This window comes from Mustela erminea, chromosome 16 (genome assembly GCF_009829155.1).
Source record: "Mustela erminea isolate mMusErm1 chromosome 16, mMusErm1.Pri, whole genome shotgun sequence".
Classification (NCBI taxonomy): Eukaryota; Metazoa; Chordata; class Mammalia; order Carnivora; family Mustelidae; genus Mustela; species Mustela erminea.
Genome location: NC_045629.1, coordinates 50,078,199 through 50,096,383, shown reverse-complemented (window position 1 = coordinate 50,096,383; position 18,185 = coordinate 50,078,199). Strand labels below are relative to the sequence as shown.

The following is an 18,185-nucleotide window of genomic DNA, read 5'->3' as shown; positions in this document are numbered from 1 at the left end:
TGCCTGCTCTGTAGGAGAGAATGCACATGAGATATGAATGCTTCATATCCTTTGCCCATTCCAAAGGGTCATCCATATACCCATTCCTCAGTCCTCTTTCTGGTCAGTGTTTTAATTCTCTTCTTTCTAATCCTCTGACCATCTGGCCAAATCATTAAGCACTATTTATGAGTTAGTATAGACTTGTACTTCTGGCCATCTTTCAGTCTAGAAAAAGTGGATATCCAGATACACTGTAGGAGTTCTACCAATTGCGGGGAGTTTCTCCAGTATTTTTTGGCCACCCCCCTGCATACTTCTACAAAGTGCTGATCTATAATGGAGAATCATGTGTAAAACATGCCTGAGTCTTTTTTTCGACCACCAGTTGGTTACAGGGCATTCCTCATGAGGTCATATGTGTGGGTTGAGAGAAAGCAATGTAGCAGCATTTGGTGGGACTGTCAAATCAGAGTCGTCTAAGCATGCAACTTATTTGTACCTGTAGGACATGCTACAGACCCATCTTACATATCCCTTCCACTTGGTGCCAGTGTGTCTGCATTTACCTGATTTTATAGCTTGGTGGGTCAAAGGACACAGGTTATCGTAGGCAGTTCATGTGGTCAACAGTCTCCAAGGCTAGGAGTCCTACCTCCACGAGAGCCTAGGAACTGGTTTTCAAGGGTAAATAGCAGAAGCTGTTTTTCAGAGAGAGAAAATTAGCAGAAAAGGCTAATTTTGTTCCAAAATGCTAGTATTCTAAATTGTGATTCTTATATCGGGCTTGCCTCTGGATTATTACACCATCCCTTCTTGTACATGGAAGATGGGCTACAACAATTTTGGGAATCACAGGGAGGTTCCTTGGGAGGGGAGGCCACAGAGTTCTATATATCAATGAATTTTTTTTTTCAATTTTTTCTAGTTGAACTATATTCCTTTTTAGTTTATTGTTTTTCTACTACTGATTGTAGAAATGCACTGACAGTATGTTAGCCCCAATAGGAATCATTATTGCCTTATTTACCTATCATACCTCCCCCAAATTTGGAAAATATAGGGTGGTTCTTTAGAGGCATTTTCATGCTTCCAGTGAGTTTACTGGAAATTTCTTATTTTTAAATTTAATCAACTTCATTCTAAAAGCAAAGCACAGAAATACACTCCCCCCTTCCAAATCAAATATATAACTTAATAATTGTCCATAAGGCAAAAATATTTGTAATGACCATGCCGGTCAGGAAATAGAAATTTGCCACCTACTCCGGAGTTCCCTTCCATGTGCCCATTCTCAATCACAGACCCTCCACTTTCCTTCATAAGTGATCAGACTTTTACAGTAATCACCCAAACGTGTATCCCTAGATAATACTTTTTAAATATATTCACACATTTAAAAAATGGATGCACCTTTCTTCCTATACAGATTTCTGCTCCATCTTTTTCTTTTCTGTATAGTTTAGGTGTGGATGAATCCTGCCCTCTGGCCTATAGAGTTTTTCAGAATCTGGATTTTGCTGATTGCATAGTCCTGGTACATATCACTGCGTTCCTCTGTCTTCTCTACTTCCTGCAATGTGGTAGCTGATTTCCAGGTTTGAGCAGATGCACAGACAATATTTGGGGCAATATTAGAGGAGTGTTCTTCCATCAGGAAGCATGTAATACTTGTCTCGTTAACAATCGTTAATGCTCAGTGCTCAGATTTACTTACTTATTGGGATCAGTAAAATGGTGATATTCTAGTTTAGACTTTCTCCCCCCCCATTTATCAGAGGGAATACTTTGTAAAGAATTGTTTCCCTTCCTCTATTTTTTGGTCACCCAGTGGTATAGTTCATATAGGAGAGACAAGAAAAACATTTGATTCTATTTTATTTATCAGATTTCAGAATGATGAAGTCATCCCCTTTCATCCTCCACAGGTGTATACGCATGTGTGACTTGTGAATGTAGGCACATATGATGGGCTGCGTTTAGTTGCAGTTCTCTTCTGGAAAGCTCAAAGCCCAGTGGCAGCCTTTTAAAGTTGGCCCCTCTTTACTCCCTGGATGTTCCTATAGAAATAAAATTCCATGGATTGAAAATTCGAGAATTACTTTCTAGATCAGCCTTTTTATCATTCATTTATGGCCTATACTGACCAGGGAATAGTTTTTGAATAGGGCACACGCTCTATAGAAACAGAATATGTGCTTTTCTATTTACAAATATTCTAGGCTTTGTATTTAGGGACCAGAGCACTGGCTTCCTGTTGGGCCATTCTCTCTGGAAATGAGATTGCTTTGCCAGTGTTGTTCACCTTTTCCAGAAAGATTTGATATTAATAGTTTTCTCTGGAGTGACGTATTCTTCTTTGAGGCATGTTCTCTTGTCTAGTCCAATATCTGGGATAAAATTGAAAACAGTTGAAACATAGTCTTTTAATTATTCCCCTGTGAAATTCTCTATGTAATCCAATAAATGTCTATAAATTAACCTTTGGGGAAAATTTAATTAATTTTATTAAATATGAGATCACCTCAGGCTTTTTTTGTGTGGGGTAGAAGAACTTGCATAAAATTAACTTTGCCTTCAAAATGTAGTTTCCCACCTTCAAAGGAAACTTATCACATCCCTCCTCTTTTGGTAACTGCTTTTCCTTTAACTCAAGTGCTGTGTTTTTGGTTTTCATCTTCTTGAGCTTGGACAATTCTGAACATTTTAACTCTCATTTCTGCTTCTGCGGCTTTCAGGCAGCAGGACTCCTGGGAAAATTTGACAGAAGTAGAACTTGACCCAGCAGACAAAAACAGAACCACCTACAAGAGAGAATAAAGGTGGTTTTAAGAAGCTTATAATATCAGTGTCTGTGGCAATTTTCTTTTGGTTTATATCATTCATGTGTGTAGACTGGCTAACATGGGTTTACACTTAAGGGTGTTCTTATTGTAGAAGACTGTTCAGTAGAAGATCTATCTGATTTTCTGGCCATAAGTCTTTAGCTTGACATTCAAGGCCCTCCACATCCTTATTACTGTCCCTCTCAAAAACCCTCTAGTGACTCTCTGTTGCCTGGTGGACTGAGTACACACTTTCCACTGTGGTTTCAATTTACCCCTCCAGGCTTATTGCCTGTCTTTCCTATGGACATCTCTTCAGATCAGCTACATTAGGTTCCTTTCATTTCTCTGGTATACCCTCATGCTTTCCTACTTTGCTCACACCATTCTTTCCATCTGGAATGACCTTCCCTTCCATTTCTATGTACAGAAATACAATGATTATTTTAATACCAATTTAAAATGCTGCTTCTTCATGAATTTCTGATTCCTCTGAAGGAACTACTTTATCCCTGCCTTTGAACTCCCAAGCAATTTGTGGATGGCAGTTGCTTTGTGTTATTTTGTTTTATGGTTAAATTAATATTGCTATTGCCATCATTTATGTATTTGTCTCATATACCTACTCATGGAAGATAAATAGGATGACCATATATCCACATATTCCTGAGACAGTTCCAGTTTTCCTGGGACAGTCCTAGCACCCTGCCTGGTTAGCATCCCCTTTCACTCAACAAAGAATCTTCACTTGAATAATAAATTAAGTAGTCACTCTTAGAATAAGTACCTGAAGGATTAGGGCTTCATTCCTACCCATGTTGAATCTCCCATCATTTATGAGGAGGGGCTGTAGAAGGGCAAAGAAGTTCACAGAAATGAGGGTGCCTGGGTAGCTCAGTTGGTTAAGTGACTGCCTTTGGCTCAGGTTATAATCCTGGAGTCCCAGGACTGAGTCCCCCCTCAGCCTCCCTGCTCAGCAGGGAGTCTGCTTCTCCCTCTGACCCTCCCCACTCTCATGTTCTCTCATTCTCTCTCACACATAAATTTTAAAAAAAAAGGAATTTCACAGAAATGAGACTGCCTTGTGCTGGGTCCATTGTGCTGAAGCCCTCAGGAAATGCTGAAGAGATTAGTTTGATCCCTCCCAGGCCTGTCCTCCTACTGGCACTGCCCAGATGCTATTACTCTTCCATCAGAAGGCTGGGTTCTCTGAGGGGTTAATGAACAATTCCTTTCTGTATGAAGGGCTGTGGGCATTGTTCCCTCTTAGGTCAATGCATTTAGAGCTTCAAAAGAGAATATTCAGTGCACACGTACAAGGGACTTTATTTCCTTACTTATTACTTATTTATTTTTCATTCTTTTTTGTTTTTAAAATTAACCTACAGAAGAGTTGACAGAACAGTACATAGTCACAATTTTTCATTTCGCTCTGTGTGCTTTCTCTCTCTTGCTTGTTCCATAGATACACACACTAGATTAGGTTTGTGTTTAAGCAAGATTGATCTATAAATGTCCACATTCTTTTCCTGACCCCCTTGAATATAGGTTAAGAACATCATGATACTCCACTCTTAGACACTTTCACATGCTTCTCCTGAGAATAGGGACGTTATTCTACGTAACTGCAGTGTCACGATTATACCCAAGACAATTAACAGTAATTCCAAAATTACCTAATATACAGCCCATATTGAAATGTTTTTAAGCAGGATTTGGATCCAGAAGCCATTTGATCCATTGTGTCTCTTCTACCTCTTTTCGTCTTGCAGTCTCTCTGCCTCTGTGCGCGTGTGTACGTATGTGTGTGTAAGCAACAGTTAACATACTGTTAACATGCAATATTTGAAATTCTACTCCTTCTCTTCCTCAGAGAATTTTGATTTTCCCTACTCAGTTTCTTCTTTCTCTCCAGTTCTCTAAAGACATTTGCATCTTTGCCAAGACTGCTCCTTGCTTTTTATAATTGAGTGATGAAGAATCTGAGACGAGTTAATGGGCTGGGGTCAAGGAGAGGTGGGAGGAAAGGTAGGTGGTTTGGAAGTTGGCCCTAAGCCTTTAGAAAGGCCAGGGATCCTCCTTATAGCCCACCCAACCCAGTAGCTTGAAGCTATGGACGCTTGGAGAGGAATGGGAGGAACTTTTGCAAAGTAAGTGAAGCTGGCAGTACTGTGAATTGTTGAAACAACATTTTTATGTGCTAGGCACTGTGGTAGCCCCTGGGAATAAATTTTGGACTTGATCATCTCTACTTCACAGTGGTAAGAACTGTGATAATAAACATAACCATCAGCTATGATTAAGTGCAATAAGGGAAAAAAATAGTAGCCTACAAAGTATGTAGCAGAAGAACAAGATTTTCTTTTAGGAGGTCAGGGAAGGCCTCTCAGAGAGAGTCACATTGAACTTGAAACCCAAAGAATGAGTTCAAGTTAGGCAAGTGTAGAGTAGTTAGAAAAGGATATACCGCATGTGCAAATGGCTGCCCGGAGGAGGGAAGCAGAGCCTCCAGAGGGCTGGTGCAACTGGGGCTGAGCAGTGCAGAAGGATGGTAGTGTCAAGTGAAGGGAGAGGCAGGGGACAGACTGCCTTGGCCCAGGGAGGAGTTTCCATCTTGAAAAAACCGGAGTTGTTAGATGGACCCTTTTGGAAGTGGGATGGGGAGGGGTTGGTTGGTTAAAGAACACAGAGACCTGGATATCACTCAGTGGAAAACTGTAAACAGTGTGACAAGGCTGAAACATGGGGTATGAGGAGGGACACCATGTTGAAATTTAAATTCTTCCTATTAGGTAACCCATTAAAGAATGAGTATGATTAGGGGAATGACATATTGAATATGTATTTGGAAAAGAAATGTCAAGGATGGATGAATCAGTTGAAGTCATTGAAGGCTAAAAGACCTTGAAACTGTCCAGTAGGTGGGGATTAAGGCTTGACCTAGGCAGTGGCAATAATGATAGAGAATAGGGGACCAAGATGCTCATCAGGCACAATCTATAGAATTTGGTTATTGATGAGAGGAGGAGTGTTAAATAATGTTCAGGTTCCTGGCTTGTGTGGTAAGTGGAAAGGGATAGCAAGAGGGGAACAGTTTGGGGCAATAGAGGATGAGTTATATTTATCCCTGATAAGTGCTAGTGCTTATGGGAGATCAGCCTATTGTTACCCAAGTAACTGATTAGTTAGTGTCTTCTGACACTGATGAAATTCTCCCTGAATATTTCTGATGTATTAACATGGTATTTATTGAGAGAGTTGGAAGCATGCAAACTACTTATAAAGGAGAACTTGCAGTTTACAACCGACAGATTGCTTAATTCCAAATAGCTCATGACAGACTTATTTTTTTGTATTTGAGAGATATTTGACTTTGTCACCGTTTTGAAAAATATGTTATTTTTGGTATGTTTCGATGGTGGGTTTTCAAAAACAGTTAAATATTACCACTAAGCTTGCTGCGTTTTGTTTTCTTCCCATTCAGCTTCCCATTAAATATACAAGTATAACATCTGGCACTCTTCTTTTTAAGGACTCTGGAAAAAGAGCTGCAAGGATTAGACTTAGCACTTGACAAATCATCCAACTGTAATATTTTCATCTAGAATTCAGTCTGAAGCTGACTGAAATGGCCATGTCAGGACCAGCGCTGTGTAATGTCACAGAGGAGTCACTTAGGAGAATTCCTAATATGGTCGGGGCATTCTTGAGACGCATGGAATGGCCCATTCGTGTGGTATCCAGGATGGGAACACAGCTATAACATGTCGAGTGACAGGATCCATAGAACATTTCTTTTCTGTTATTTGTCAGACTACAGACCCACTGGCTGATAATGGCAGTTCTTTCTTCTTTCTTGGCTTCATTTTTCGATAGCAAATCCTTGGACTCTGAACTGGAAAGTTCCTTTCCTGCTTGAAAGTCATATATTCTTAGAGTTGGAAGGGACCTCAATAACTATCTTAATCTGAACTGTGGCATTTTTGCACATGAGAAAAATGAGACACAGAGAGGTTAAAGAATTTGGCCATAGCCATCCAGATAATTGTTGAACTCTCCAGCCCTCCTAGACTCCCCCTTCCAAATGGGCAGAATGGCAGCCTCCCTCTTCTTTTCAGTTTTTTTTGCCAGAAGTTAGTGTTTTTTCACATTATGAAGCCACTTGGAAATAACCTATCTCCTTTGAAAGGAGAAACGACGTTTTACTCAGCAACTTATTTTTGTTTTTTTCCCGAATGGGTTTTCATTCGAACCCAGTGTGACTCCCTTCTCTTCTGAGAGAGCTTTCACAGCACTGCGGGACATCTCTCTAATGGCCGGTGCTGCCCCGCTGGATGTCTGCGGAACAGTTACAGCAAAAACCCCATGGGCTTTGAGCACAGTATTGCCTCCAAGTTCAGGAAAGGAGAGTTGCTAGAAACTGGTTGGCCCCTTTGCCTGAGCCCTTGGAACAGATGATAACTAGGAACTTCTCCAGAAGCAACTGTTTATCAAAATGAAATTTTTGAAAAGATCCTTGATTCTTGAAATTAAAAATCTCACACAAGTGTCCTAGGACTGAGCACCCCTGAGACTCCTGAGGCCTATAGGCTTTGCTGCCACTGGAGGGCGGGCATGGGGTAGGCGAGGTGGTCCCTGGAGCAGGGCCCAGACAGGGAACGCCTGGGAGACTTGAAAATGAGTTTGAGGGAGAAGAGGGAAACTTGCTGTTTACTGTCTCAGCTTGTGGGGAAAGAATTTGGGAGCCTTGCACTTGTGAAACGTAATGTGCGCTCAGTCCTTTCTCTCTACACGTTCCCCCAACAAAATAATCATCTGGGTGTGGGGTTGGGCGGGGCACACGTGAGAGCAGGTGCTAAGCCTTGCTCTGGCTTTGTTGTCTCTGTTCTGAGACTAAGTGCTGGGTTTCAAAAGCCAAAACCTTTTTCTCTACTCCTGCCTGAGCATCTCTTCTGTGAGGTGGTGGACACCATAGGATCCTCCTTCTGGAAAAGGGGAGGTTCTCAGGGGATAAGACAAGGAGGGGGAAACATCAATTACTAGCTCAAAGCAGAATCCTGCCACCTTTGTAAGAGCTCAGTTAAAGGCAAAGAGGGACCGCTTAAGTGCGATGTTCTCAACCTGAGCTGTCTCCAAGAGCAACAAATGAGTGCTGTTAGCTGAGCTAAGCACACAGAATGATGAGAGAATGCATCCTCGTGGATTATCCTCAAATCCTTGGAGTAAACAGAGTTGTTTTTCTTGCTGCAGCAGAGCTTAAATCTGTATCCAAAGAGTCATAGAATATTGGAATTTTATGGGAACTCAGAGATGTTGTGTGCTGGGTCTTCCCTGTCTTCCCAGATCTAGTCTTCCCCCTCTTCCACATTGTTCCGAGCCCTGGGACCATAATTTCCAAGGATCACAATCAATGGGTTTATCTGGCCTGTGGCTTCTTCCTGGATTTGGCCACTGGAAGGTACCCGCTTCACCATTCCTTGGCAGTTTCCTTAACCCTGTCCATGCCTTGTAAATAATCCCCTTCATTAAAACTCCTATTTAAGTTGTAATCTCTTTCTGGGACCCTGAATATAACTGTTTTACAGATGAGGAAACTGATGCACAGAGAGGCCTACTGGCTTTTCCGGTGGTATCTCTTTTCTGCTCCTTTTCTCTGCAGTGGTTGAGCATTCATAAATTGAGACTCCAGGACCCTGGAATGCTGGACTGCAGATGAAGGAATTGTAGTCTGCTCTACTCTAATGTGATGGCACATTTCTAGGAATTTTCCTTTTACTTAAAAATGATGTTCTTAAAAATGGTATTTTTATGTGGTGTATTCAGACAATGGAATAGTATTCAGCCTTAAAAAAGAAGGAAATCCTGTCATTTGCAACAGCATGGATGAACCAGCCAGTCCTTCACGATTCCACTTGTAAGAAGTGTCTAAAATATTCACACTCATAGAGCAGAAGGTAGAGTGATGTCTGCCAGGGGCTCAGGGAGGGGGAAAAGGAAAGTTGCTATTCAATGAATGTAAGTTTCAGTTACAAGTTCTAGAGATCTGCTGTACCACATTGTGCCTATAGTTAACAACACTGTATTATGCAGCTAAAAGTCCAAGTGGGTAGATGTCTCTCTTGTATTTTTTAATCATACACAGAATAAGAAGCAAAAAAAAAAAAAAAAAAAAAAGAAGAAGAAGAAGAAGAAGAAGAGGTATTTTAATATGTTAAAAAGTCATTAGAGAGAAGACATACCTTGGGGAGGACTCTGTCCGTAAGGGTGTGGCTGGACTAGTGGAAAGTCAGGAAATGCCTTCTTGCTCCAGGGGCTTGACCTGGCTGGAGGAGGGGGGTTAAACTTATCCCTCCCCCCTTAGGCCAGTGCCTCGAGCACTCATCTCTTTACTTCAGTGTGTGACCACTCAAAATTTCTGGTCATACTTTTGATTGTGTGTGTGTGTGTGTGTGTGTGTGTGTGTGTGTGTGCACGTGCATAAAAGAGAGAGAGAGAGAAAGAATTTACATTCTTCCTTTTAAGAACTTTCCTGAGTTCTCTGAAGAGTATTTTTTAACTTCTCATATTTCATTGATTCTCAAGTTTTATCTTTCTCACATTTTGGTACCCGGATACCAGAATGTGCCTACAACCAGAAGCATCTTTTGTTGCAGCCCGTCGGGTGGTGGTTGTGCTGTAGCTGCATTGCCCGGGCATGTGTGAACTTGGTAGTTCCAGTAGCATGACAACAACTGAAACCCTTATTGCTTCAGTCAGCAATCCATTTGATGACCATCTGAGAAAGGAATGTAAGTCCCAGGTGTTGACTGCAATCTTCTGCCATCTATTAGTAAGATTTTCTTGCCAGCGCTTGTGGATAAGTATCAGAAGCTTAGGAAAAAAATCCCTAATACAATCCTTGAGCACTCTTTTAGGATGTGCTGCATTACTAAAGCTCTTAGTGGCAGAGAGGACAATATTATGTGGGAAAATGCACTCCCTGGATATTGTGTCAAATATGAGTCAAAGAATGGCTTCTGAATGTGAATACCCAAACCAAAGTAAACTTGCATCCCTAACCAATTTATTCCACTCATTTTTTCATGTTTTCCTCTTTTAAGGATATGTTAAACCCAGGCTTTGCATAAGTCCAGTAGGGCTCTTTCAATAAGTATGAAACAAAAGTCCTAAATTGTAGTGTATCACAGTTTAATGTGCAGCTGATTTTCTTCCTTCCTTGTTATTATATAAAACAGCATTTTCTCTTACCATCAGAGAATCTTAACAATTAATGATATGTGGTAGGAAAGTAGGAAGTCTGTTAAATGAGCAGCATGAATCAAAAGATGAGTTAGAAAGCTAAGGAGTGAGGAATGGGTTTGGAAATTCTTTTACTGTATAAATATTTATTAAGTTTTACTGTGAGACCAGGGCTGGGTGAGGCATAAGGATATAGCTGTGAACAAAGCAGTCATGATCCCTGGGCTCCCAGGGAAGACAAGGTCTACTGAATTATGAGTTGCATGCATGATGTTACAGAAAAGTGCTAGCTTCTTTGGAAGGATAAAGAGAGGAACTTAAGATGGTCGAGGGGAGCAGATGGCTGACTGAGGAAGTGACACTTGAGTGGAGAATGGAAGGACAAGTAGGAAATAATCAAGTGGAGGTGAGTGGGAGGGGGCGATAATCTTGGCAGAGGGAGAGAACATTGTGTATGAAAGCAGCAAAGTGGCAAGGAAGGAGAAGCTGAAGGAGGTATAGGGTAACTGGAGCACGGACAGTGTTCTGGAGATGAGAAACAAAGCTAGAGACGTAGGTGGGCCTTAGATGATGAAAGGCTCTACAGGACATGACAAGAAGGTTGCCCAAGTATAAGAGGAAGTTATGGAAGGGGTTTCAGGAGGAGTGTAGTCTGTGTCCTCAAACTTTGGAATTGCCATTCTGGCTGCCAAATGGAAGGCTGTAGGACAAGAGCAGATGACAAGAGCGTGGTAGTAGCCAAACTCACTTGATTCCAGGGAAGGAAATTGGGGTGGGCAGAAGTAATCAAATGATGTGGGGGAATCCTGGAGTAAGCAATAGTTCCCATCACTGGTTGCATTCCTCAGATATTATATCCTTAGTTCCTGATAATCTAACACAATAACTTTCTTTGTTTTTGACAGAGTGACTTCTTCTGACTTGAGCCTACAGCGTGCTTTGAGAAATCTGCCACCAGGTAAATATAGAACAAGAGCTTTCAGATTTATAAGCCACACTTCTCTCCCAAGACTCCCTAAGACCTAAATTCAATATCTTATTTAATCCTTGGAATAGCCCTATGAGTCAGGTGTTGCCTTATTTCCATCTTGTACATGAGGAAGTAGAGGCACAGAGAGGTCTGGCAATTTTATCAACATGCACAAAGGTGCTTAGGGCAGCATAAATTACAGTAGCTGAATGAAACAAAAAGGAGAGAATCTAAACATCCAACAGTAGTTAAATTGTATCAAATCAATTAGGATACATCATTTTTGATGGTAGTACTTTACCAATATTCTTTATCAGATTAAGAAATTTCTTTCCTACTCCTGGTTTGTTAAAAGTAAATTAGGTCACCTGTACATTGAATTTTATTGAATGTTTTTCTAATCTACTGAAGTGATCAAGTGATTTTTATCCTTTGATAAAAATTTTGTTCATGGTAATTTAGCCCCCCTCCTCCATTAATTGATTTTCTAATGTTAAGCTATCTTGCATTGCTAATGATACATACCCTTTCTGTACTCAGTGAGATGTAGTTTGCTAAACTATGTCCTGAGATTGGCTAAAATTTTCCTGTCTAGTATTTTCACTATCAGGAATGGTTTTCAAAATACTAGAATTCCTGGCTACTTGGATGTGAGATGAAACTTGACACCAAAACAGTTTGGGTGTGGTGTTTTCCTTGAGGGAAGAATTTTCACCTACTGTTTTGATTTCTGACTTATTTAGATTTTCTATTTCTTCTTGAGTCAGTTTTGTTAAGTTATGGTTTTGGCTACATACACACATTTCTGTTGGCTTTGTTTGCAGGAGGGAATTTCTGGGTATTGGAATAGGTATATGTTCAGCGTTAGCAGACTCGATCAAAGAATTTTTCAAAATGATTGCATTGATTCAAAACTTTACATGCCAGTCAGGAATATGTGATGGTTCTGGTTTTCCATATTTTCCCAATACAAGGTTTTTTCTGTTTTTGTTAGTTTGATTGGTTGCTTTTTATTTAAGCTCTACTGGTGAGTGTGTAGTATCATATTGTAGTTTTAATTTGTATTTCCCTATAGACCAGTAAAGTGAAGTACATTTTCATATGTTAATTGACTGTCCATATATCTTGTTTTATTTCAAATCTTAAAAAAAATTGAGGTGATTACTCTGTTTTTTTTTAATTGAGTTGTCTTATTGAATTATCTTTTTTTAAAATTGTAGACATTTTTAATAATATGTACTCTGGATTTGAGCTTTTGCTAGGATTATATGTGTTGTAAATATCTCCTCTTTTTCCTGGGGTTTATCTTTCACTCTCTTTTTAATGAACAGAAATTCCTTTAAAATGGTACAAAGTATTTGTTTTTTTGTTTTTTGTTTTCCTTTGTGGTTGGCACTATTATGTCCTATTTAAGAAATCTTGGCCTTATTCGAAGATCAGAAAGATATTTTCTATTTCCTTCTGAAAGCTATATCATTCTACTTTTATATTATGATCTGTAATATATCTGAAATTGATTCCATTGTGTATCATGTGAAGTAGAGGGTCAAGATTAATTTTTTCCATGTGGATACACACGTGACCAAGCACCATCCTTTGGCTGAAGTACTATTTATCTATTTATTTATTTTGGTTAGGCTTCCTGAGGAATAATTAATACATGGTAAAATTCACTCTGTTGAAGTTTATGGTTTGATAAGTTTCAACAAATGTATACAGTCATGTAACCACCACCACAGCCACCACCACGGTCTTCTACACCTGGAAGAGTGTTGTTCATAGAAGATCTACTTTCCCTACTTGCTGCCCTGACAATTACTGATCTGATTTCTGTCCCAGAATTTTTCTTTTTTCATAATATGTAAATGAAGTCATAGAGTATATAGACTTCCATTTCAGACTTCTTTCACTTTGCATAGGATTTTGAGATTCATACCTGTTTTTGCCTGTATTGGTAGTTCATTCTTTTTTATTGCTGAGTGGAATTCCACTGTGTGGATGTACCACAATGTGTTTATCCATTCACCAATTGATGAACACTTGGGTTATTTTATAGTTTTTGGCTATCTGAATAAAGCTACTGTGATCATTAGTTAATGGGTCTTTGTATAGATTTATGTTTTCACTTTTCTTGGTTAAGTTACTAGCAGTCAGATTATTGGGTCATAAGGTAAGTATGGCAATTGTATGTTTAGTATTATTTGAGAACAATCCCTCTGGCTGTTTCTTTCTTTCTTTCTTTCTTTTTTTTTTTTTAAGATTTTATTTATTTATTTGACAGAGAGAGAGATCACAAGTAGGCAGAGAGAGAGAAAGGGAAGCAGGCTCCCTGCCTAGCAGAGAGCCCGATGAGGGGCTCGATCCCAGGACCCTGGGATCATGACCTGAGCCGAAGGCAGAGGCTTTAACCCACTGAGCCACCCAGGTGCCTCCCCTCTGGCTGTTTCAAAGTGACTCTGTCATTTTGCATTCCAGTCAGCAATATATTAATGTGTTACTTGCTCCACAGCCTCCCAGTACTTGGTATTAATCAGTCTTTGTAATTTTAGGAATTTGAGTTGGTATACAGTGGTACCTCATTGTAGCTTTCATTCTCATTTCCCTTATATGTTAAGCACCTTTTCATTTGTTTCTTTACCATCTGTATATCTTCTTTGGTGAAGTGTCTGTTCAAATCATTCACCCATTTTTAAACTTATATTACCTATCTTTCTGTTATAGATCTTTAATTGAATATATTGGGGATACCAGCTCTTTATCAAATATGTGCTTGCAAATACCTTTTCCCAATCTCTGGCTTTTTTTTTTCCCCCATATTCTTAAAAGTGTCATTAAAAGGGCAGAATTTTTAATTTTCATTTAATTTCATAAGTTCAACTTATCAATTTTTTTCTTTTATGAGTATCAGTTTTGTGTCCTAAGAAATCCTTCCTAAAACCAGGACTACAAATATGTACTTTTTTTTGGTAGAAATTATATAGTTTTAAATGTTGTATTTAGTTATATATTTTGAGGTAATTTTTGTATCTGGTGTGAGGTAAAAGTCACAGTTCACTTTTTTATATGGACGTCTAGGTTTTCCAGCACTATGTGTTTAAAAAGGCTATAGTTTGTCCTCTTTAATTACCTTGGCACTATTTCTTTCTCTCCTCCAGTGCTCTAATTAAGTGCATATCAGACTATATGATATTGCTCTATAGCTCTCGGATACTTAAAAAAAATTCTCATTTCTCTTTAGATAATTTCTGTTGATCAATCTGAAAGTTTACTGATTCTTTAAATGTGTCCTATCAAATGAAATTTTTACTTCTGATAGGCATTTTTTATTTCTAGAATTTCTCTTTGTTTCCTATAGTTTCCATGTCTCTCCTGATTTTTTCTATCTTTTCTTGCATTTATTCTTCTTTTCCATGAGTATCTTTTACATATTAATCATAGCTATATTAAACTCTCAGTCTGAGTGTTCCAAAATCTGAATCATCTCTGTCTAGTTGCTCTGTCTTGGCGGTGGGTTGATTTTCCTTAGTTTTAAAAATATGTCATAATTTTGGTTGAATGTTGGACATTGCTTTTAGAAAAGCAGTAAATAATATTGCTATCCAGAAATGGCACACTTCTTCTTTTGTCAGGTGATCGATGTGAGGGGTCATGTTAATCTTGTTAGCAGATGACAAGATCAGTAAGTAGTTAATAGGGAGTTAGTAGGGTGGGACTGGGCTCCCGGCTGCTGGAGTTACCCTCAGCCCACCAGACGCCAGCATTCTTCAGTGGTAGCCTGTAGTTACCTTGTGCTTAGTGTGGCCAGTGTGCCAGAGGGTCTTTCTCACTGTCACACTCTATCCTCAGCTTTCAGCAGACTGGCCACACCTGCTCCACTGAAGGGATCTCTTTCCATGTTGGTGCTCATCTAGAAGTAGACCATTCTTGCCCTGTGCTCAGCGTAATGCAGCGACTGTGGTGGTGGAGTTGTCCGTTTTTCTGGTCCAGCCTCAGTCTCGGGCAGGCCTTGTGTGTCTACACCTCGGGACCTGGTCTTTGTCCCTGTTCCTTCTCCTCTTCCTGGCGGTCTATCTCTTCCTGGTGTCTGCGGGTATCTTGGGGAGAGAGACTTTCCTGCCCCTCCCTGGTGGGGGGTGTAGGTAGGGGACCTCTTCTTCATGTCATTACTGGACTCTGGGTCTGAGAGTTTGTTGTCTTTCCATCAGGGCAGATAGCTTTTGCTTCTGCCCTTCTCAAGAATCAGTGGATCTTTGCTTGAGTCTAGGGAGTGGGATGGTTTTCTGCTCTTCTCCCAGTGGAGAAGAGCTTAATGTGGAATAGAATTGTGGCAAGTGGATGGATTTCTGGCCTGTGTCCTTCTAAAGGATCACTCTTCAGTCCCTAACAGTCCTTCTCAGGAGTAGCACTGGAAACCTATGGGGAAAGAAGCTGAAGAGAGGCTCTCGGGGATTCTATACTGTCAAGCTAGTATACACTAGCCCCGTAGGATTCATCAGTATGGTGGCTGTTTTCTTCTTCCCTACTTTTATGGTGGTCACTCCTTCCTATGATACTCTGTCAAAGGTCACAGTCTGGGTGTCCCATCTGCCTTGGAGATCCATGCTGTTCTCTAAATTAGTTCACCTGGTTGTCTTGTGACCTTAGCTCTCTGACCGGCTCAGGGCAAGTCATGCTTCTGTTGATAGACAGCTTTTTCTGTGGCTTTGTGTATCTTCAGTGGATGCAGAACGATGTTGTAGCTTTTTAAGAGTCTCTGGTCTTAAAGGGAGATTTGGGTTGTAAATCAAAATGCCAGTCCAAAATGGATGAAAGTCGAATCAAAAGAAGGCAATAAAACCACAATCCAAAACTTAATGGGAAAACTGAGAGGCTTTAAATTTTCTTCTTCTCTTGGGTTGGCATTCTTCTTTTTTCTTTCTCAGGAAGTAACTGCCTACGGGGGCAGGAACTGCACAATAGAATAGCTTGATTGTGGCCTCTCCCTGCCCTCGTTGCCTTCATGAGAAGGAGAGGAGAAAGGGAGGCCCGGGAAAAGAAAACAAGAAAGAGATTGCAAGCAGGCACTGCGGAGGTTTGTGGTGTCTCAGAAAAGGGGTGTGAAGCACAGTGTCCTGAAGAAGACCAGATGGCCACGGCACTTAGGAGTGCAATGTCGTGATTCCAGATGCGTCTTGATTCCCCAGCATGCCAGGCACAGTCATGTCGACTTACGGCTTGGATATGTTTAACCCTCTGTATCCTTGCTACTCCAGGGGTGGTCTGGGGACCAGCGGCAGCAGCAGCAGCCCCTGAGAACCGGTTAGAAATGCGGAGTGCACATCCCATTCAGACCCGATGAATCAGAACCTACATTTTAACAAGATTCGGAGGGCTTCTTATGCCCTTGGATCTTTGAGAAGTGGTGTTTTACAAAATCGCTGTTTCTTTTCCCTTTTAGCCAACTGTGCTTTTAATAATGAGATTAAAATCCTTCGAAGTCAAAATATTGTGCAGGTAATCCTACCTTAAGAATAAACTGGGACATAGTGCATAAAAAAAGGCATTTAAATGAATTTTCTAATTAAGTTACTGAATTTAATTGAACAATGATCATTGATATGCGTGCTTAAAATCTTATTTTCAAAAGCTTTCTTGAGCTTTGGTTCCTAGCCCTCAAAAACCTTGACTTTTTCTTGTAGCAAGGATTTTTCTGTTGCTTCTTCTTATAAAGGTATTTCTTAGACCTATGAAGCTGGCTTCATAGGGGCACTTTGGCCTTCCTCTCTTCAGTTTAAGAAAGAAGTTCCTGAGTGATCCGAAGGGGCACGTGCACCTGAATGTTTATAGCAGCAATGTCTATAATAGCCAAACTATGAAAAGAACCTAGATGTCCATCAACAGATGAATGGATCAAGAAGATGTGGTATATATACACAATGGAATACTATGCAGCCATCAAAAGAAATGAAATCTTGCCATTTGTGACAATGTGGATGGAACTAGAGGGTATCATGCTTAGCAAAATAAGTCAATCGGAGAAAGACAACTATCATATGATCTCCCTGATATGAGGAAGTGGAGATGCAACATGGGGGGTTAAGGGGGTAGGAGAAGAACAAATGAAACAAGATGGGATTGGGAGGGAGACAAACCGTAAGTGACTCATAGTCTCACAAAACAAACTGAGGGTTGCTGGGGAGAGGGGGATTGGGAGAGGGGGGTGGGGTTATGGACATTGGGGAGGGTATGTGCTGGGGTGAGTGCTGTGAAGTGTGTAAGCCTGGCGATTCACAGACGTGTACCCCGGGGATAAAAATATATTATATGTTTATAAAAAATAAAAATAAAAAATAAATTAAAAAAAAAAAAAGAAAGGAAGTAGTTCCTGCATGAAGCCTCTATTGATGCTTCAAAACCTGGCCTGAAGGGTTCCAGCAAGGATCCATCCCTCTGTGAAGGTCCTTGCCAAGAGCCCTCAGCTTTCAAATCTTCCCAACTTTGAGTACCTTGTGATGAAATGATGGGAATATGCTGCCAGAATTCTGATTTTCTTTATTTTTCCTCAACTTTCTATAAAAGTTAATTTTATACTTATCCCAATTCTTAAGTTGTCCTCTTTCCTTTGATACCATAAAAAAGCCAGCCATGATCGCTGGAATATAGTGCCTGCTTTCCTTCTCCCTTTCCTTGTCTTTCCATGTCTCTGCCATGAAGTCGGAGAGTTCTGGTGATATTATTACATTGCTTTAACATATTTTTTTCAATGTGGGACCATCATGTGTGTGTTCTCAGCATGTCAACAGAGAAAGGCACAAGGCCAACCCAGGCAAAGAGTAGTCTCAGTTGCCCGAGGCCACTAAATTCTGCTTTAATGTCAATGGTCACCCTTAGCTGCAAGGGAGTCTGGGAAATGGATCTTTGGAGTTGGGCACATTGCTGCTGGGTTTGCTATGGGTGGGGAACTGAATGCAGACTCCAGACAGGGAGTTAAACGTCGGCTTTATTCCCAGGGATGCTGGATTGGAGAAGGAGCTTAAATTATGGTCACGGCCAGCTGTTATCAGGCCTCCTATTACTTTTGCTGCTGAAATAGTCATTCATGGGAAAGAAAAATAAATACTGCTAAGGCCAGAAGTAGAAGGGAGGGTGCCCAGACCTCCAGGTCCTTTCCCTCAGTCTCGGCCCCTTGAGAA

At 40.4% G+C, this 18,185-nt stretch overlaps 1 protein-coding gene across 3 annotated transcripts in view; it reads left to right on the top strand.

The window, feature by feature from the left end:
- NCALD (neurocalcin delta) overlaps positions 1–18,185 on the top strand; it is a 382,803-nt gene that overhangs the window by 105,562 nt on the left and 259,056 nt on the right. For all 3 annotated transcript variants that reach the window (XM_032316832.1, XM_032316829.1, XM_032316830.1), the window contains one exon: positions 10,949–11,001. The gene's annotated coding sequence lies outside the window, so the exon portion shown is untranslated. The remainder of the gene's footprint in view (positions 1–10,948; positions 11,002–18,185) is intronic.